This window comes from Gadus chalcogrammus, unplaced genomic scaffold (genome assembly GCF_026213295.1).
Source record: "Gadus chalcogrammus isolate NIFS_2021 unplaced genomic scaffold, NIFS_Gcha_1.0 GACHA121, whole genome shotgun sequence".
In the NCBI taxonomy this organism is placed as follows: domain Eukaryota; kingdom Metazoa; phylum Chordata; class Actinopteri; order Gadiformes; family Gadidae; genus Gadus; species Gadus chalcogrammus.
The window spans coordinates 73101-92679 of record NW_026613556.1 but is presented as its reverse complement, the minus strand read 5'-3'; the positions used below and the strand labels follow the sequence as shown (position 1 = coordinate 92679).

General features: G+C 43.3%; 1 long non-coding RNA gene across 1 annotated transcript; it reads right to left on the bottom strand.

The window, feature by feature from the left end:
- Positions 1-2077: 2077 nt before the first annotated feature.
- Positions 2078-3249, bottom strand: LOC130378937 (uncharacterized). The gene is made up of 3 exons (XR_008895010.1): positions 3023-3249; positions 2527-2627; positions 2078-2411 (listed from the first exon to the last, which is right to left on the bottom strand). It is a non-coding gene; the product is annotated as an uncharacterized LOC130378937 (long non-coding RNA).
- Positions 3250-19579: the final 16330 nt, after the last annotated feature.

The following is a 19579-nucleotide window of genomic DNA, read 5'->3' as shown; positions in this document are numbered from 1 at the left end:
TCCTGCGGAAAGTTTTCTCTGAAGTAGCAACCGAGTAAAATCGGGACGTATGGCAAACTGAGGGGTATTCCACAAAGCCGGTTTTGTCACATAACCGGGTAAATTAACCCAGGGTTTGCGGTAACCCTAGGTTTTTCCCGGTATGTTAGTTACTATAGCAACATATGCTCTGAATCAAACCTGGTAGGACCAGGTTTTGCGAAGGTTAAGTTTGGAACATAACCCGGTTTTGGGTATTTAAAGCTGCGTTCACCGCAGATTCCATGTCTCAGCAATGGAAACGCCATCTCTCATTCGGTTGTTTAGAACTGAAAATCCGGTTCCCAGGACAACGTGACATTTTCACTTTCAAGCGGCCCGTTTCGCCATTTCGATCAGGGTTTCCATGATCCATAAATAACCAGATATAGAGCTCCAGGACTGTAACGCAAGTGTTGTACACTTCCTTGTTATTTGGATAACTGTTCTGCTTTTGGTGTTATAATAATAATAATAATAAATGAAATTTATATAGCGCTTAATATGGTACTCTAAGACGCTTTACATATTGCCCTATCAAAACTATGCAAGACAGACTAGGAATAAAAGAAAAACAGAGGTTAAACATGAAGAAGCGTGTTATGGCGCATAACACGTGGGACTCTCGTCTGGGGGTGAAGGAACTTTGGCTTTGACTCCCTCAAGAACATGAACCATGACATGGAGGAGAAAGGGATTGTTGGCGGCGAATGTCTCCCGCTTGAGCCCCGCTTAGGCACCACCGCCGGAGGCGGAGGTGCCTAAGCGCTGCCCGGCAACATTCCGTTACTCCTCCTTGTCGCGTTTCAGTGTACTTCACATCGATGTGGACGTGGAAGAACCAGGAACGTCGGAGAACCCAACGCGGTCGTTTGAGATTCATAATATCGGCTCACACAGCTTTTGGCCATGATAATATATATCATATAGATATCTATGTAGGCTATATGATAATATTTAGGTATAGAGCTCCAGTACTCCCGTGTGTCCTAGAATATTTACAGAACACGGCTAAAGGCTGTGTGCGCCTCGCCATTCGATACATCCACTGTACACAGAGCGAATGGCACCGTGGCTGTGTCACGTTAAAATAGGGTGTATGCACTAAGCTGTGTGACGTACTTCCTGTTTCAAATAATACAGCTTGGTTGCTTCCGGTCTGTGTGTTTATCGCGCTAGCCTGCTGACTTTGATACTGTAAACATGGATCAAGACCGCAAACATCTAAAAACTGGACCTTTTCAGAGGCAGGAGACAACCTACGCAGAGCACTGCTGTGTCCCCCACTGTACAGCGTCAGCAAAATTCAACGGGGTATTAAGTTTTCATGGCTTTCCGAGCCAAACTGACGTGAGGAGTCGATGGATTGTGAACATACGCCGGGATGCATATGTCATCACCACTCACTCCAAGGTCTGTAGCAGACACTTTAGTCCCGACAAGTTGATTGAGCCAACTACTTCTCAGGGTCGAAGGAGACTTACAAAAGGTGCCGTAGCGACCCTTTTTGAGTGGAACCAGTACAGTCGAAACCCCAAGGCGCGGCGTGTGGGAGAGCGTGTCGGTTCGTCGAAACTGCCCCTCCGGAAGATGAAGTTGATCTCCTATTCAACGATCAAGACTACTGCTCTCTCTGAACCGACTGCCATGGATATGTCCGCATCCGCTGCTGAAAGCGTCTCAAATGAAGTACAGGAGCTGAGAAAGGAGCTACAGGAGTTACGTCTCCAGCGAGAGTTTGGACTGCAGCAGTTTGCTGGCTCCGACGCAGACATCCGAATTTAGACAAGGGAAGTCACTTTTTCACAGTCACATTTTTTGTATTAGTCTGTTATTAGCCTAGTCCCTACGTGACGGGGATATGTGTCAGTCAGGGACATTGTTGGTTAGAAAATAGCTTTACGTTACAGATTAATTTATAGTACTGTACCAAATTATTTCTTAATAGGTCTGTGAATGATTAATAGGACACAAGTAGTGGCAAGTTGAGAGATGGTGTAATTGGAGTTGGGGATGTCCATGTCTTATCAGAATTTATATATATGAATGTGATCACACCAATAGTACAAAAACAAACAACATTTATAATACAGATTTGTGTAAAGACTTACAGAGACGTGTTTCCAGTTCAAGTCTACAAAAGTTTATTTTTAAATGGTTGAAAAAAGTCATGATATTATTCTATGAGATGAAAATAGGAGCACTGAAGCGCCAGCGCCAGAATGTGACCGTCTCCAACTCCACCAATGCTGGTCCTAGAACAAAATACTATTAATAAACAATTGTAAAAATGTATGAATTGAGCAGGTAACACCCTACTTATCTACATGCAAGTACACGGCAAACCACCAAACCGCGCCTCCCAAAGATACGGCCCGGACAAGAACACTACTCTAAAAAGAGAGCACAGAGAACACATTAGGGCATTGGATATCCACACACATCAGGTTGTCTTACAGGAAGTTGGTGCAGTTATTGAACTGCACCCAAAGAGGAAACTAAACAAACCTGTCAGCTGAGTGCCAGGGATTAGTTACGACGCCATCCGGTAGAGCAACCGTTGCGTAGTGGCACAAGTCACAATACAGGTAAAAGGGAGGTGACTGAGGCTGAAACAGCTATATGGGAGAAATACAGGTCACCCTGCTACATAATATATGTATATATATATATATATATATAATATATACGATAAAATCTTAATCTTAGTAGTTACTGTTGACATTATTTTGGTAACAATGTATACTTTTGATGTACACTTCTAATTGAACATTTTTATGCGATGTCTTTTGTGAATCGATTTGCCAGCTACAAACATCTGATAGCTTTTTGGTCTTTGATTGAGCCTTCTCTACAAAATGGTCCGTGTTTCCAGAGCCAAATCAGCTGCCCAGAAAAAATAAGTGGTCGCACCTGCACGTGCATCAACAGTACTTTATAAGTAGTTACAGATGTAATTATACGTGATGCCATTGCATTTGTATTTGTTGTTTTTGAGCTATACTTTTTTTCTTTTCCTCTCAGAGACAGCTGCTCCAGCCCATAGATTAACTCTTTCTTTTTTCATCCCTTGGCTGATGAATCACAAAGCTTGATCTAAGAGAAAAAGGTAAATCATTAGAAATATAACCTCAGCATCATGGGTGTAAAAAACAACTTGTTTCTTATGAAGGTAAGTACTTCAACTGTGCTAGAATAAGCCTACCACCCTGAATGCTTACTGTTATATTCTCTCCCTCTTAAAATAAAGATGTGGTTTTTTTTTAAAGCGGACTCCAAGAATCACAATTATTCCAATGTACCTACTTCTGCTGTGCAAACGACAATAAATATCTTGTTTATTGAAAAGTTGTAGCCTTGTACTCATTACCTTGACTATATTAAATTGTGTGTGAAAAACAGGGAGACATGAAAAACATTCAAGTTGGTGGCCCTTGAGGACTACACTTAGCTACTGCTTAACCGAACAAACACCACCGAACAGGGATGAACACAGCTTCCTGCCTAGACTCAAACTGTGGTGCCTCGCTCTTCCCCATCGACCTGTAGCACAAGGCTCTCACGCTGACCTGCACTGTCAGCTTGTCTTTATTGGAAACTGAATGAAATAACACATACAAATTCATTAAGCTTCAATTGTACTGGGTTACTCGCATCATCACATCTATAACATGTTACTACATGGAAAGAAACGTTAGGTAGCTAAGTAATGTTACTTTTATATACACAAAACCGTGGCTGTACTTAAACTATTATTACTCAACACAACAGGCAAACATCAAGGCTGATATAAAACACTCGTTAAGAAATCTTGTTGGCGTTTGCCGTTCCTGCATCGTAATACACGTTCGACAGTGACAGTTAACTGACAGATTAGACTTTGACAGTAGCTAGCGTCTGTTAGACGTCGTTTTCTTACATTCGTAGCTGTGAATGTAGGTCGAAGCATACAGCCTAAACCCCTTCTCCAATTTGCTTGTCAGAGTTTTTGTTTCCCGACATAAACGATGCACATCTGTGATATTTATTGTCGGCAGCTCCTGTAAACACCGGGTGTAGAACGTTGCCATCTTGGAACCGGAAGCTGATGAGCTGTATTACGGCGAATCAGGAAGTGTCTTCTTCTTCTTTTAATTTCCGGCAGTCTGTATTTGCGGCACATTGCTGCCATCCACAGGACAAAAACAAAAAAAAATAAAACAAAAACAAAATTCCAAACCGCAATCAGTCCATTTTTATCTGTCGAGTGGCCGCCATAAATTCCAGCACAGCTTTTACAATCCCACGCTGGTCCTCGATGGGACCCAGAAGGCTCCTCAGAGTAACGGATGTTGTGCCCACCGCTGCATACAGCCGTTCCCTCTCCAGTGCGAGTCCTGCACACTCCATCAGGACATGTTCCACTGTTTGGTTTTTGCCACACTCCCCACACAGTCCATCCTCATGTTTCCCAATTTTGTGTAAGTCCCATGCTAGTCCACAATGCCCCAACCTCAGTCTGGTCATCATGACTGTATGCCTCCTTTCTTTTCCCAGAAAACACTGGCTCCTTGTGACTGACTTCTGCAAGCCGTAATAATGCCTCCCCTTCTTTTCCCGATCCCGCTCCTCCTGCCGCACAGCCATGATGTTCCTCTTTATGATTGACCTACACTCAGTTAACCCCAGCCTCACTTTTATGTCCACCTTTCCCTTCTTAAAGCCCTTTTCGCTGCTCCATAAGCTAGCTCATTCCCCTCTATCCCCACATTGGCTGGGACCCACAAGAACCCCACTAACTCTCCCGCCTGCTCAATCCTGTGCATCAGGGTAAGAAGCTCCACCATGAGGTCCGACCTGGCTCCAAGCCCTCCCTCCTTCAAGGTCATCAGCACTGATGCAGAGTCAGAACATATCACCACTGGGCCTGGCCTCACCTCCTCCACCCACTGCATAGCCCAGATTATAGCAAGCAGCTCTGTGGTATAAACTGAAACCCCCTCAGACAGTCGCTTATACCTGCTCACATCCAAATCTGGGATGCAAAAAGCAAACCCAGACTTCCCAGTTCTTGGGTCTTGGGCCCCATCCGTGTAAATTTGAATGTACTGCCCCCAAGTGTTATTTAACCTTTCCCTTACAATGCCCCCAAATGTTGCAGTTCTCTCATACGCCAAAACAATCAGATCTACCTCTGGCACCGGTAGAATCCATGGTGGTATTGCTGGCCAGTGAACTATAGGGGCCACCCCCTCCTCCCCAAACTCCATCCTCCCCATCTCCTCATTAACTTTAAAAATGAAACACTCCCTTTTCACTCTTGCTCCTCCCCACTCCCATGCACCTTCCAAAGCCAGCCCCACATTCTCCCCTTGATGTCCCCTAAATTTACAGATATACTGCATTGCCAGCTTAGACCTTCTGATACCCAATGGGGTCTCCCCCATCTCTACAAGCAAAGCTGCGATTGGGGTGGAACGGAAGGCCCCACAGACAACTCTCAGTGCCTTTGCCTGCACTACATCAAGTCTCTTGAGAATTGTTTTTGCTGCCGTCCCATAACACAAACACCCATAATCTATCCTCGATCTGACCATTGCCCTGTAAATCATTATCTGTGTCTCCTGGCCAGCACACAAACTTCCTGATAGGGACCGCATGACATTTATAACTTTTTCACACTTGCTCGCAATGCTATCTACATGCTTTTTAAAGGTCAATCTTTCATCACAAACTACTCCCAATAATTTAAACTCTTTTAACCTCTCTACTGCTTGCCCATACATTAATAAACCTTGACACACAGTTTTCTTATTGCCAAATACAACATATTTTGTTTTTTCCGTTGATATCTTAAAACCCCACCTGCTTCCCCAGTCCATTATTTTATTTAATGCCTCCTGTATTTTCTCTGTTATGTGTTTGATGTTCCTGCCTCTTTTCCACACTGCTCCGTCGTCTGCAAACAATGAGAAACCAAACCCTGATCCAATGTCTTTAAAAATGTAATTCACCATTACATTAAATAAAACCGGACTTATTACACTTCCTTGTGGTGTTCCATTCTCAACGCATGTGCCATTCGACATCGCCTCCCCTTCCCTTACCTGAATTACCCTGTTCTTTAAAAAGTCCTGAACCCAGTTCAGCATACGCCCTCGAATCCCTGCATCGTACAGCTTAATGATGAGCCCCTCCTTCCACAACATGTCATAAGCCTTTTCAATATCCAAAAACACTGCAACTACTCCCTCTTTATTTACCTTGGCTTTCTTTACATCCGAATCCATGGTACTCCTTCCTCTGCGAAACCCACTTTGCATTAGTGTGAACCACCCCTCCTTCTCCAGTTTGTATACTAACCTATCCGTCACCATTCTTTCCATTATTTTACACATCACTGCTGTTAGTGCAATGGGTCTATATGACCCTGGATGCTCTGCTTCTTTCCCTGGCTTTAAAATTGGGACCACCACTGCCTGCTTCCAGGCTAATGGAAGCCTTCCTTCCTTCCAAACAGTATTCATAAGTGCTAACATTTCTTCCACCACTAGATCACCTATTCTTTTAAATATCTCATAGCTTATGCCGTCCTTCCCTGGTGCTGTTTTCCCCCCTTTATTTATGGCTCTGCGCAGCTCTTCAATTGAAAAGTACAAATTAACACAATCAGCATTATCGTCATTCACCCCAAGTTTAAAAATATGTTGTCTTAGCGTCTCATTCCTCTTTCTAATACCTTCCTCCCCAATGTTTGCTCCCCTATGTACATCCTTAAACTTGCTCTCACACATTTCTGCTTTCTCTGTATCACTATCGCTATAACTCCCTTTTCCTCCAATACTGGCATTCTCCTTTTCCTTACCACTCCTGACATATGATGAACTGCTGCCCATATGTCTCCAACTGATGTATCCACGCCCAATCTTCCACAATAACCTCTCCAACACTCTTTTTTTGTAACCTTAATTACTCTTCTTGTCTTAGCCCTCAGCCTTTTATACTCTATTGCATTATTCTCTGTTGGGCACTTTCTCAATAGTCACAGACTATTGAGAAAACCACTATATGCACAGTTTCTATCCCTAACTGCTTTATCACAAGCCCTATTCCACCATGGCACACTTACTCTAGTTTTAGGGTTTTTCTTTAAAGGGATGCACTCATATGCACTACTTAATATCATTGCACATAAACTATTGTTCCACTCATCTATTGATCCCTCTCCATTCACACTATCAAGGCCACTATCACATTTACTAGAGAACTTCTCCCAGTCTGCCTTTCCATAGTTAAAATATGTTGGTCTAGTCTGATCATCAGTTAGCAAAGTTTTCCCAAACTTCAAAAGTATTGGAAAGGGATCACTACCCATTGAGCACCTGTCCATATTGTCCCATTCTCCTATTCTTGCGTATTCACTGGATGCTAGTGCTAAATCTATGCATGAACCTACCCCTGTCTTAACTTCAAACCTAGTTGGCCCGCCTTCATTCATACATACTAACCCATGTTTGTCCATAAAATCCTCCACTGTGCTCCCATTTGTATCTTTCATTCTGCTTCCCCACAAAGGATTATGTGCATTAAAGTCACCTAGCCAAATAATCGGTGCCCATATCTGTTCCATAATCTCCTCCAAATCGATTATGTCGACTGGCAAGAAGGGATTATAAAAGTTAACTATATTTACCCACTTATTATTTTCCCACACCTTTACCACCACACACTCTAGAGAAGACTTAATTTGCACCCTCTGGTACTTCACATCAAACCTTACAAACGTTGCACACCCTCCTCCTGCTTTCCCACTTCGGTCCTGTCTAATACTTTCATACCCTGGCACGACAAAGTCCAAACAAGGTTTGAGCCAAGTTTCCTGAATACACAGTAAAGCTGGTTTATACTCTCCATTAAAAACATCCACAAATCTTTTAAACTCTTGGCCATTTGCGATTAGGCTCCTTGCGTTCCATTGCATTAAATAAAACATCAATAGATTAAGTATCCTCATATTCAGTCATGTCCATTTCCCCTTCTATACCATTTCCCTCACTCCTGCCTTTGCCCCTCCGTTCTCTCTCCCTCCCTCTCTCCTGCACCTCAAGCTTCTGCCTCATGAATGTATGTAACTCCTCTGGGCCCATTTCTACCTCCTCAAGAAACCTTTCGGCCACTTCCACCACAATTTTAATAGCGTCAGACCTTTTGGTTATATTTCTTGCTGCCCACACCACATCTACCATGAAAGCAAGGAGTGACTGTTTTTCCTCTATCCGCATTGTATCCCCTTTTCCTGGCCGCTGGGGAGCACTAGTCCCCACTGGCCTGTTAGCGTCCCCCGTGCCTTTTACTTTTCTTATTGCCTCTGCATAAGACATATTCTCCCCAGCTCTAACCTTCTCCACTTCCACAGCTGTTATATGTGACCCACATCCCCTGAAGGAAGTTATATGGTCACCACCACAATTGCAGCACTTTGTTTTCTCAACTTGGCATTGTTTGAAACCCAACACTTTCCACACCTCCTGACCCCTCTACATGCAGCTGCAGTATGCCCAAAACGTTGGCATTTGTAACATCGTAATGGAGGTCGTCTGTACTCTCTCACCGGAAAACTCATATACCCCATGAATACTCGTGTTGGCATAGTTTCTTGCTTGAAGGTCAGTAATACAGCTGTGCCATCTTGTTTAAACCTCCGGGCAGACTCAATCTCAGCTCCCTGTAAATTGTCAATTAAGGCACTCTCAGTGATGTCAGGGCAAATGTATATTACTCCCTTAACACCTCCACCCATAGGAACAAAACACTCAATTGGCCTGTTAAGCAAATGGCAGACTTTCATGGCCTTAGCTTTATGACCCTGTGATTTACAAAAGACCAGAATATTTCCATTTCTCAGCATTCTTACATTGAGTACACCTCCCATTTTATCTTTTATTTCATCGGACAGTTTGAGGGGATTTAAAGCTTTTTTTTTCGTAGTTTATTTAGCAGGGACAAAGCAGTGCACATTATTACAAACATGACATGGCAAGGCCATGACACAACTTGCAGATGTGAATACATAAAAGGTTTGTAGCTAGATAGCTAATTTGCAACCTCAGTCCCTGATTTATCATTCTTATCTTTAAACTTAACAAGAAACTTGAATTCTCCTTCTTCCTGAACCTTTGAATCCTTCCGGTTGCCTTCATCACTGTCACCCTCACTATTTGATCCATCAGACCTGTCTCTTTTATGGCCATCATCCTCCTTTCTGTTGCCCTTTCCCCTTGGCCACTTCCCGAAGCCATCCCGAAAACCATCCCCTCACGGGGAAGCCCCGATGGGTCCAGTCCAATTCAGTCCCAAAGACTCGCTGTGATACGGAAGCCGAAGCAGCACCAAACCTGTCCGCTGCCACAAACAAACTCGCCAACTAGCCGCGCGCCGATTCAAAACCCGGAAATCCAAAAGTCCCGATCCACCATCCGCCGAATCAGGAAGTGCTTGTGCAAGTAGCCTATTGTACTGGGGCAGAAAATTGTACCGGGTACGTAATCAGTTGTCCTTTGCCAGGCAACGGACATCAGATTACGTAAGGGGTTGTCCGTTGCCAGGCAGGTTTCAATCGTGCTCATGTTGCCGAAGACGAAGTAATATTATACAGATAACGGATCGCTAGATAACACTTGTTTTTACTTTATATTTGTATTGCATTTAATTGTTTAATCGAATTTAGCTACTAAACTGAGTGTTTAATGTGTATCATAGTCTAGCTAGCTTGTGTTAATAGAATTTCCTTAATTAAATTTAGAGAATAGATTAAGGTAATAGATAGATAGAGTAGATAGATAGATAGATAGATAGATAGATAGATAGATAGATAGATAGATAGATAGATAGATAGATAGATAGATAGATAGATAGATAGATAGATAGATGGGTTTTAGATAGGTGAGCAGGCATTTACTAACCGGTAAATATTTTTTTTATTATTATTATTCACGTTATCCCCATAACATTTAGCTATTACTGTGTAGGGAAATATATAAATACAATGCAATACAATACAAATATAAAGTTAGGAACGCTAATAAATGTAATTTGTAAAATAAGTGTTATCTGTCTTGTCTCGCTCAATGAACGAGGTCGCGAATGTTCAAGAAACTTCCCACGTCAACGGGCGACGCGATCGTCTGTTGCCAGGCAGGTTTGGAAAGGATTACTATAATAATAATAATAATACATTTAATTTAGAGGCGCCTTTCAGGACACCCAAGGTCACACTATGGATGACGTAGGCCGGTACAATTTTCGGCCCCGGTACAATTTTAACGTGAAAGCTGTAAGCTGCTCAGGGCCACACCCCCACCCTCCTCCTTGATCCGCCTCGCTCCTCCTCATTTGCATTATAGCTACAGACACCAAAACAGCGCATTTGGGGGAAGCTCAATGTGCGACTGGCTCGGAGTGGCTGTAACTCTGCACCACGGCTGAATTTTCAAATCTAAGAACTATAAAGACATGGCGTCACTTAGAGAAAAAGCTGTGAGGTTGAATGTGATCATTCTAGCAGGTGGGTTGGCAGTAGATAACCAATGGGGTAATCAATACTGAACTCAGTCAACCATAAATTAGAAGATTATAGTTTTTGTCTACAGACTGTAGTCGTTAGACCTGTAGAGTGAATGTAGAGCAGTTCCAGAGGGGTTTGTTTCTCACAATACATTCATGGAAACACGGCCATGATGCCTTTCACATCATGTTACACAGGGAACATCCTGTCTTCAAGATGGTTATGTTTTTCCTTTTTTATAGGGTCTTGATGAGGAAGTGCCTCAGATGGATAGTGCCTCAGATATTGAAGAGGTAAGTCTTCATTAAAGAATGTTTTTCTTTAACATTTTGTATTGACTTAATATCTTACAGAAGTATCAACAAGTCCGCAAAATCTTACGACCGTATTGGTCGTTTGTACTGCCACGGATTACGACCCACTGGAGCGTATCAAAAACGAGCGCCTCTACAGGTCGCGGGAGGTATGTATGCCACATATATGTTTTTGCTCTGTGCATTTAGGGTTTTAGCCATTTTATTTAGGTGTAAATGATTTAAGAACAAAACTCAAATCAACGGTTGGAAAAAATAACTCACATTTTTTGCTAAATCTATTCATTTGATGAGTAGGCTATAAGGATACAACCCGGTATAAGGACAACGCCCATACACTTTGTTACGTAGCCATATTAATCGTTATTATCTGAATGGGAAAGCAATATTTTAGGATCGATTCACCGTTAAACGTGTTTCTAATAACATTTCTAGCGAGAAATATACTTTTTACTTGCATAATCTTCAGTCAGTGATTGTGTCTGATCTTTAGTTTTATAGTTATTAGGAAGATCTAATCGGCTATCTCGCATGTTTCAACAACGTCAGGTTGCTAGGGACGGTGCTTTCGCTAAACTAGCAGCTCACGTGTTTCCTGCGTTTGTGTTATTAAACCGTTACTTTATGTAACTTTTAATGATATTGTAATAACCACAGGCGAGGTATTGAGCGAAGTAAGCTTGATAGCAGGTTTATTGGATTCCACAATCGGACAGGCAGGCACAGCTCCACCGGAAAACTACAACAACCAAAACTCCCGCCCGGAAGAAAATCCCCGGAACCCCCTCTCAGAAGGCCCGCCCCTTCCTCCCAAACCCTGTGACGCAACAATATCATCTTGTTAGAAACACGTTTATCTGAGAGCCAACCCAGTCGCCAAAAGCATACGTTGACAGTGTACGTTTTCGTGAACACTGGATTACGTCGCATTTCAAAATAAAATAGCGTGCTAAGCACACATACACACACACACACACACACACACACGCGCACACACGCACGCACGCACGCACGCACGCACGCACGCACGCACGCTAACACACACACACACACACACACACACACACACACACACACACACACACACACACAATGCATTTCGCTGCTAAAACAACAACTTGGGCTGCTTCTAGGACATTTTGGGTGGATTTTGAACGGTATGTGGGCAGGACGTTTTTTGCAGGCAGGACCTGGCAACCCTGCGCTGTTGCCCGAGGTGCAGAAATGCTCCGGAACAGATCTGGATCCACCATGGCCAAAATAATTGTAATAGCATGAATAGATTCATGCATTATCATTCAACTTGAACATGTGTTTTTACAGTATAGCGTGGTGGAGGGATGACGTATGTTGGCCAACCCGGAAGTGAGCGTCGACCTGGGTTTCCCTTGACAAAAAGCCAACGGGTTTTTCCATTGGATTTTGGATTATTGTAATAAATAAAATAAATAAAAATAACTGTGCTCCAAAGAACGAAATGTAAACCAATGCATTCTGAATGGGAGTGTTTCTCCGATTTTTCCATGCTACACAGAACGAAATGTAAATCCATGCAAATAAAGACTTCATGGTCATAATAATTTAAATATCATTATTCTCCTCAGTGTGTAGGGTGGTATTCTATTTTTTTCAACGGGGTTGCATCCAGTCACTTGACCGTCATGGTTGCTATGGTGGTTGCTATCGACCAGCCCCTCTAATCCTTACATGGCTCTAAAAACCATGCGGCAAAGGAGCTGCCGTCCATTGTGTTGTTTTTGTCGTAAACTAGGGTCCGATGGTTAAAAAATTTACAGATATTCCAAGGTATCCTTAAAAGGCAGCTTGGATGTTTTTATTTTCTGCAGTTTAGACTTCTTCTATAGCCTATTTTTGAAAGCAAAACACCAAGCTCAATGATTTAACGAGGCAGGGTTATTTGAAACAATTTATTAAATATATATTTGTGAGAGGTCATTCCTTCTCCTGAGTTTGCTTCCTATTTATGTCTAGTGTACAACCCTACTGTCCAAGCATCACCCCCCCCTCCCCATATGGATTTGGAGAATTGTTGCCACGTCCCAGTGGTGGAGGTATCATATATAGGAAAGAGGGCATTCAATAATACTACAATGATCAATTAGGAGGCCGAAGCCCTAAAGGAAGTGATGCAATAGGTGACTGCAGGTCGACAACATTTAAGTAAGCTGTACTTGGAGGTCTCTATATACAAAGGGGGTCTCAAAGGACGCATACGCTTCAACCTGTGGCTCCATCCCTACAGGAAATGACTCAGCAAGTGCTCCATCTCGTTGCACCTGCACCCAGCGGCTCGCTTGCAAGATTTTGGCCTGAAGTTCTTCCCAGACCTACACCGTAGCCATCCAACCTGCATATCTGAGAATCAGGCCTCTCTTTAATAATGACAAAAAGTTATGAGAGAAATACACATTAACTTTTGTCTCATAAGCGGCGTGGTGCCTGTTCCTTTTGACCTTTTGACCCCAGACTTCTGGGGGAATAGCTTAATCAATTCATTAGTCAATCAGAAGCATGTAAATATCTTCCCGGTGGCGTAAGAGGCCGAACAAGGTGTCCTTCAACATCTACGCTTCCAGGCGATTGCAACGGTGCCACACATGAGCATATTCTAACATGTTTAATGGTAGTAATTAGCTGTTGAAATTGGAGGCCTTAATCAATAATGAGCAGCTATTGATTTGCTTCCCGATAGAAATTTGTGACAAATGACATTTTATTTAGCATCTACACGTTGAGCTGAGTCCAATGACACTCAGCATGACACTCTAGCAAATGGTAACATGTATTTTACATGGTACACCTAGGTCTAGGACATGATCTCGGTGTAGCAAGAGGGCGAGCTTGATCTCATTGGACTCAGCTTAACGTGTAGATGCTAAATAACATGTAATTTGTCAAAAATCTCCATCGGGAAGCAAATCTATAGCTGGTCATTATTGATAAAGGCCTCCAAAATCGACAGCTAATTACTACCCCGAAACATATTCAAATATGATCATGTGTGGCACTGTTGCAATCGCCTCGAAACGTAGATGTCAAAGGACACCTTGTTTGCCCGTTACGCCCCCGGGAAGATATTTTCATCCTTCTAATGGATTGATTCATATTTTAAGGTTCTCGGAGTGAGACTTTAAGCGGCTGCAGCAGAAGTGTTGAGACGAAAGATGATATCAAGACATTTATAGAATATTCCCATTCACATTATGATTCTTCGTCATAACATCCGACCAAACATCCTTTACAGTCACCGAGCGAGGATTATCTGAGTCCAGGCCCCCCCTTCATGCACTCGGGGTCCGACTGGGCGAAGTTTCGGTGCGGGGGCCAAGTTTCGGTGCGGGGGTCCCAGTTAGGCCTTAGAATAAGGTATTCAAATTTCAGGGCGGTAGGACGTTCCTATCTCAAAAACTGTTTTTCCACCACATTCTGAACCATTAGGTCTTGCAGGTAACAATTCTGAGGGGCTTTGTCCAAATGACAGTCCATTTGGGAAAACTTTTTTTCTCTAAGGGCTAGAACTCCAAATCTCGGATATGTCGTTCTTGGGGCCCCGGGAAATGTGTGTAAACATTTTAGCCTCCCTAGCTATCTCGAAAAGGCCGGAAAAGGGGCGTGACCTCCAACAGTACAGTAATGCCGCTTTTCCAATGCATGGTACCAGCTCGACACGACTCGACTCGACTCGACTCAGCTCGCATTTTTTGCGTTTCCACCGCGAAAACATGGTATCTGGTACCTGAAGTGGCTGCTTTTTCTAGTACCGCCTCGCTCTAGGTTCCAAGCGGCTGAGCCGATGCTAAAAGGTGACGTCGGCAGACGGCCGGCCACTGATTGGCCAGAGAGTGTGACGAAGTCACGAGAGCGACATGGCAACCATGCTGGTAACAGCCATAGCAGCGCCGCAGCCAACATATTCCACTACTTCAACTTCTTCAACATGCCAGCTAATAATAGTAATGTTATCGATGTCCTCCATTGTTGTTATGTGGGTTCTGGCCATGTGTGGGTTGCGTAGTTGTTGTTTGCGTCGCGTACAAAAATACGTCACTTTCATGCAGCCGACCCCGCCCACGTCCAGGAGGTACTATTTGCGGTGGAAAACGACCCGTGCTGCTACCGTGTCGAGTCGTGTCGTGTCGAGTCGAGTCGAGTCGAGTCGAGTCGAGTCGAGTCGAGCTATATGTGCGGTGGAAAAGCGGCATAAATGTACATAAGACAGAGGTTAGTTTCTAGTCCCCATTTTTTGTGGGATGGAGGTGTACATTTGTGGCTCAAGGTGTGTAGACACAGCTGGCCTGTGGCCACGTTTTTGAAGTCTGGGGTCAAAAGGTAAAAAGGAGCCGGCACCACGCCGCTTATGAGATAACAAAAAGTGAATGTGTATTTCTCTCGTAACTTTTTGTCATTATTAAAGAGAAGCCTGATTCTCAGCTATGCGCATTGGATGGCTAGGGTGTAGGTCTGGGAAGAACTTCAGGCCAAAATCTGGCAAGCGAGCCGCTGGGTGCAGGTGCAACGAGATGGAGCACTTGCTGAGTCATTTCCTGTAGGGCTGGAGCCACAGGTTGAAGCGTATGCGTCCTTTGAGACCCCCTTTGATATATAAGAGACCTCAAAGTACATCTTACTTAAATGTTGTCGACCTGCAGTCACCTATTGCATCACTTCCTTTAGGGCTTCGGCCTCCTAATTGATCATGTGTATAATTGAATGCCCTCTTTCCTATATATGATACCTCCACCACTGGGACGTGGCAACAATTCTCCAAATCCATATGGGGAGGGGGGGGTGATGCTTGTGGACAGTAGGGTTGTACACTAGACATAAATAGGAAGCAAACTCAGGAGAAGGAATGACCTCTCACAAATATATATTTAATAAATTGTTTCAAATAACCCTGCCTCGTTAAATCATTGAGCTTGGTGTTTTGCTTTCAAAAATAGGTTATAGAAGAAGTCTAAACTGCAGAAAATAAAAACATCCAAGCTGCCTTTTAAGGATACCTTGGAATATCTGTCTATTTTTTAACCATCAGACCCTAGTTTACGACAAAAACAACACAATGGACGGCAGCTCCTTTGCCGCGTGGTTTTTAGAGCCATGTAAGCATAGACATCTTATATGATAGACGGAGCATCGAATGCTACCGCCTACTGGCGCTGACGAGACGCGGGGCCGCCATCTTGGAGTGGTCATCCGCTCCACTCAGTGTAATCCGTTTGGCTGGAGCAATGAACTGTCAGCGCATTTAATTAATCATACCTCACTGAATACCACTGATTTTCATGCGGTTTTTTGTCATACGTGTAGCTATGATAAAGGCCACATGGTTTGGCGTGTTTTATACTAATTATACCAATAGTACGGTAAAAATCTTGCTTGTGAAAAGTAATCCACCGATTCCTATTATGGATTGTCTGCCGATTTGAGCAGGAATACGCTGAACAACAGCCCGGCATCCTGTTTCTGCTGCTGTTGCTGCTCCCGGTTGACCACTCCAAGATGGCGGCCGTATTTCTCGCGTCCCAGCAGCCAATGCTCCGTCTATCTATAAGATGTGTCTATGCATGTAAGGATTAGAGGGGCTGGTCGATAGCAACCACCATAGCAACCATGACGGTCAAGTGACTGGATGCAACCCCGTTGAAAAAAATAGAATACCACCCTACACACTGAGGTGAATAATGATATTTAAATTATTATGACCATGAAGTCTTTATTTGCATGGGTTTACATTTCGTTCTGTGTAGCATGGACAAATCGGAGAAACACTCCCATTCAGAATGCATTGGTTTACATTTCGTTCTTTGGAGCACAGTTATTTATATTTATTTATTTATTTTCAGTTTTTGTGGAGGTGCTTCAAAGATGCTAATTTTTCTGCTATAATCCAAAATCCAATGGAAAAACCTGTTGGCTTTTTGTCAAGGGAAACCCAGGTCGACGCTCACTTCCGGGTTGGCCAACATACGTCATCCCTCCACCACGCTATACTGTAAAAACACATGTTCAAGTTCAATGATAATGCATGAATCTATTCATGCTATTCATGACAATTATTTTTGGCCATGGTGGATCCAGATCTGTTCCGGAGCATTTCTGCACCTCGGGCAACAGCGCAGGGTTGCCAGGTCCTGCCTGCAAAAAACGTCCTGCCCACATACCGTTCAAAATCCACCCAAAATGTCCTAAAAGCAGCCCAAGTTGTTGTTTTAGCAGCGAAATGCATTGTGTGTGTGTGTGTGTGTGTATGTGTGTGTGTGTGTGGTGTGTGTGTGTGTGTGTGTGTGTGTGTGTGTGTGTGTGTGTGTGTGTGTGTGTGTTAGCGTGCGTGCGTTTGTGTGTGTGTGTATGTGTGCTTAGCACGCTATTTTATGTTGAAATGCGACGTAATCCGGTGTTCACGAAAACGTACACTGTCAACGTATGCTTTTGGCGACTGGGTTGGCTCTCAGATAAACGTGTTTCTAACAAGATGATATTGTTGCGTCACAGGGTTTGGGAGGAAGGGGCGGGCCTTCTGAGAGGGGGTTCCGGGGGTTTCCTTCTGGGCGGGAGTTTTGGTTGTTGTAGTTTTCCGGTGGAGCTGTGCCTGCCTGTCCGATTGTGGAATCCAATAGACCTGCTATCAAGCTTACTTCGCTCAATACCTCGCCTGTGGTTATTACAATATCATTAAAAGTTACATAAAGTAACGGTTTAATAACACAAACGCAGGAAACACGTGAGCTGCTAGTTTAGCGAAAGCAGCGTCCCTAGCAACCTGACGTCGTTGAAACATGCGAGCGAGCCGATTAAATCTTCCTAATAACTATAAAATTAAAGATCAGACACATTCAATGACTGAAGATTATGCAAGGAAAATGTACATTTCTCGCTAGAAACTTCATTAGAAACACGTTTAATGGTGTATCTGTCCTAAAATATTGCATTTCCCATTCAGATAATAACGATTAATATGGCTACGTAACAATTTCACCAAATGCTAGGAGAACGTATCGCCCCCTGTTGGTGCTATTCCCCCATTCATTTCGAATGGAGAAGGACGCGTGTTCAGGGTTACGCTTTGGTCAGGCAAAGCGTGACCCTGAACACGCCTTGCGATGTGGACAGACGTATCTATTTTACGCCTTGGCGTGATGCCGGGAGAGGGTTAGCTAGGCGCGTCCCGAGCAACCACGAGCGTCCACGAGCGGCCCCGAGACTTCAGAATGTCGTTATTTGCATGACCGCTAGAGGCGCTACATTTTGATACGCTCCAGTGGGTCGTAATTTGGGGCGGTACAAACGACCTATGCGGTTTTATTTTCTAGGAGGACAGGCTGAGAAGTATACAGTGAGGTTCAAATCAACGTTTTCCTATTTTTCCTTTTCTCTACTGTAGTCTATTTTAATTTTTATTGAAGGGCCAAATATCCTCTACTGCAACATTCCCAGTACCTTTATATTGATTGTCCCTTTCCTTTGTGCTTTAGTTGCTACAGATGTTGACTGGTAGCGACGAGACCCCGATGGCAGACTCGTTGATGCTTCCAGTTTTGTCCACCCGCCATGGATGAAAAGGTAAATCAAATCACAAAGTGTTGCTTTTAATGAAGTTTCTTGTGGGAAAACATTAAATCTACCAACATGGGTGCTGTGTATTTGTATAGTCACCTGACTTTTTTGTGGTTTATATGGACAGTGGTATGCAAGAACAATTTGTATCAGATGCTTTTCAAACCGTTAGTCAGTATAATATTGAGTGTGTGTGTGTGTGTGTGTGTGTGTGTGTGTGTGTGTGTGTGTGTGTGTGTGTGTGTGTGTGTGTGTGTGTGTGTGTGTGTGTGTGTGTGTGTGTGTGTGTGTCCAGCAGTGCACCCCACCCAGATGTGACTTAGTAGGACCATAGAGTTTACAGGGTCCTGCATCCAGCTCAGTATGTTATGAGTGTATGTGTGTTGAGCAGTGTAGCCCACCCAGATGTGACTTGGGAGGACCATAGAGTTTATAGGGTCCTGCCGTTAGGTGGAGTGCAGAATGACCAACAATCAATACTGGATCACCTTCACATTTGATCTGTATGTTAGTTTAATGTATATGTACGTTGCTCAGTTACACATGATAAATGGGGACCAAGTCATTACAAAGTGGAATACAAGACAAGATCTCATTTAAAATGAAGCACAGCAAATCTAAGACCTATAAAGACATGGCGTCACTTCGAGAAATAGCCTTGAGGTTTGAATGTGATCATTCTAGCAGGGGGGTTGGCAGTAGATAAACAATGGGGTAATCAATTCCGAACTCATAAGTCAACCATAAATTAGGAGATTATAGTTTTTGTCTACAGACTGTAGTCGTTGAATTGTACAGTGAATGTTAAGCAGTTCCAGAGGGGGATTTGGCATTGACCTTACCATTTATGTATGGGATAAGCCATATTTTTTTTAAATGCGCACCACAATGGCAACTTATTCCATCTCAGGTCTTCTAACATTCCACAACTGGACATGTATAGGCCATTTATATTTAAGATGTTTTAATCATATTTGATCATCTTGACCTGGTTCACAAAGCTTATGTATGCATGTGTTTGTGTGTTCATTCTTTTATACAATTCATGATTGCAAACATTTCGCCAAATACATAGGCGTACATACACAAGTACAGCATAGTATGTTTATTCCTGTCTTCTGTTTTT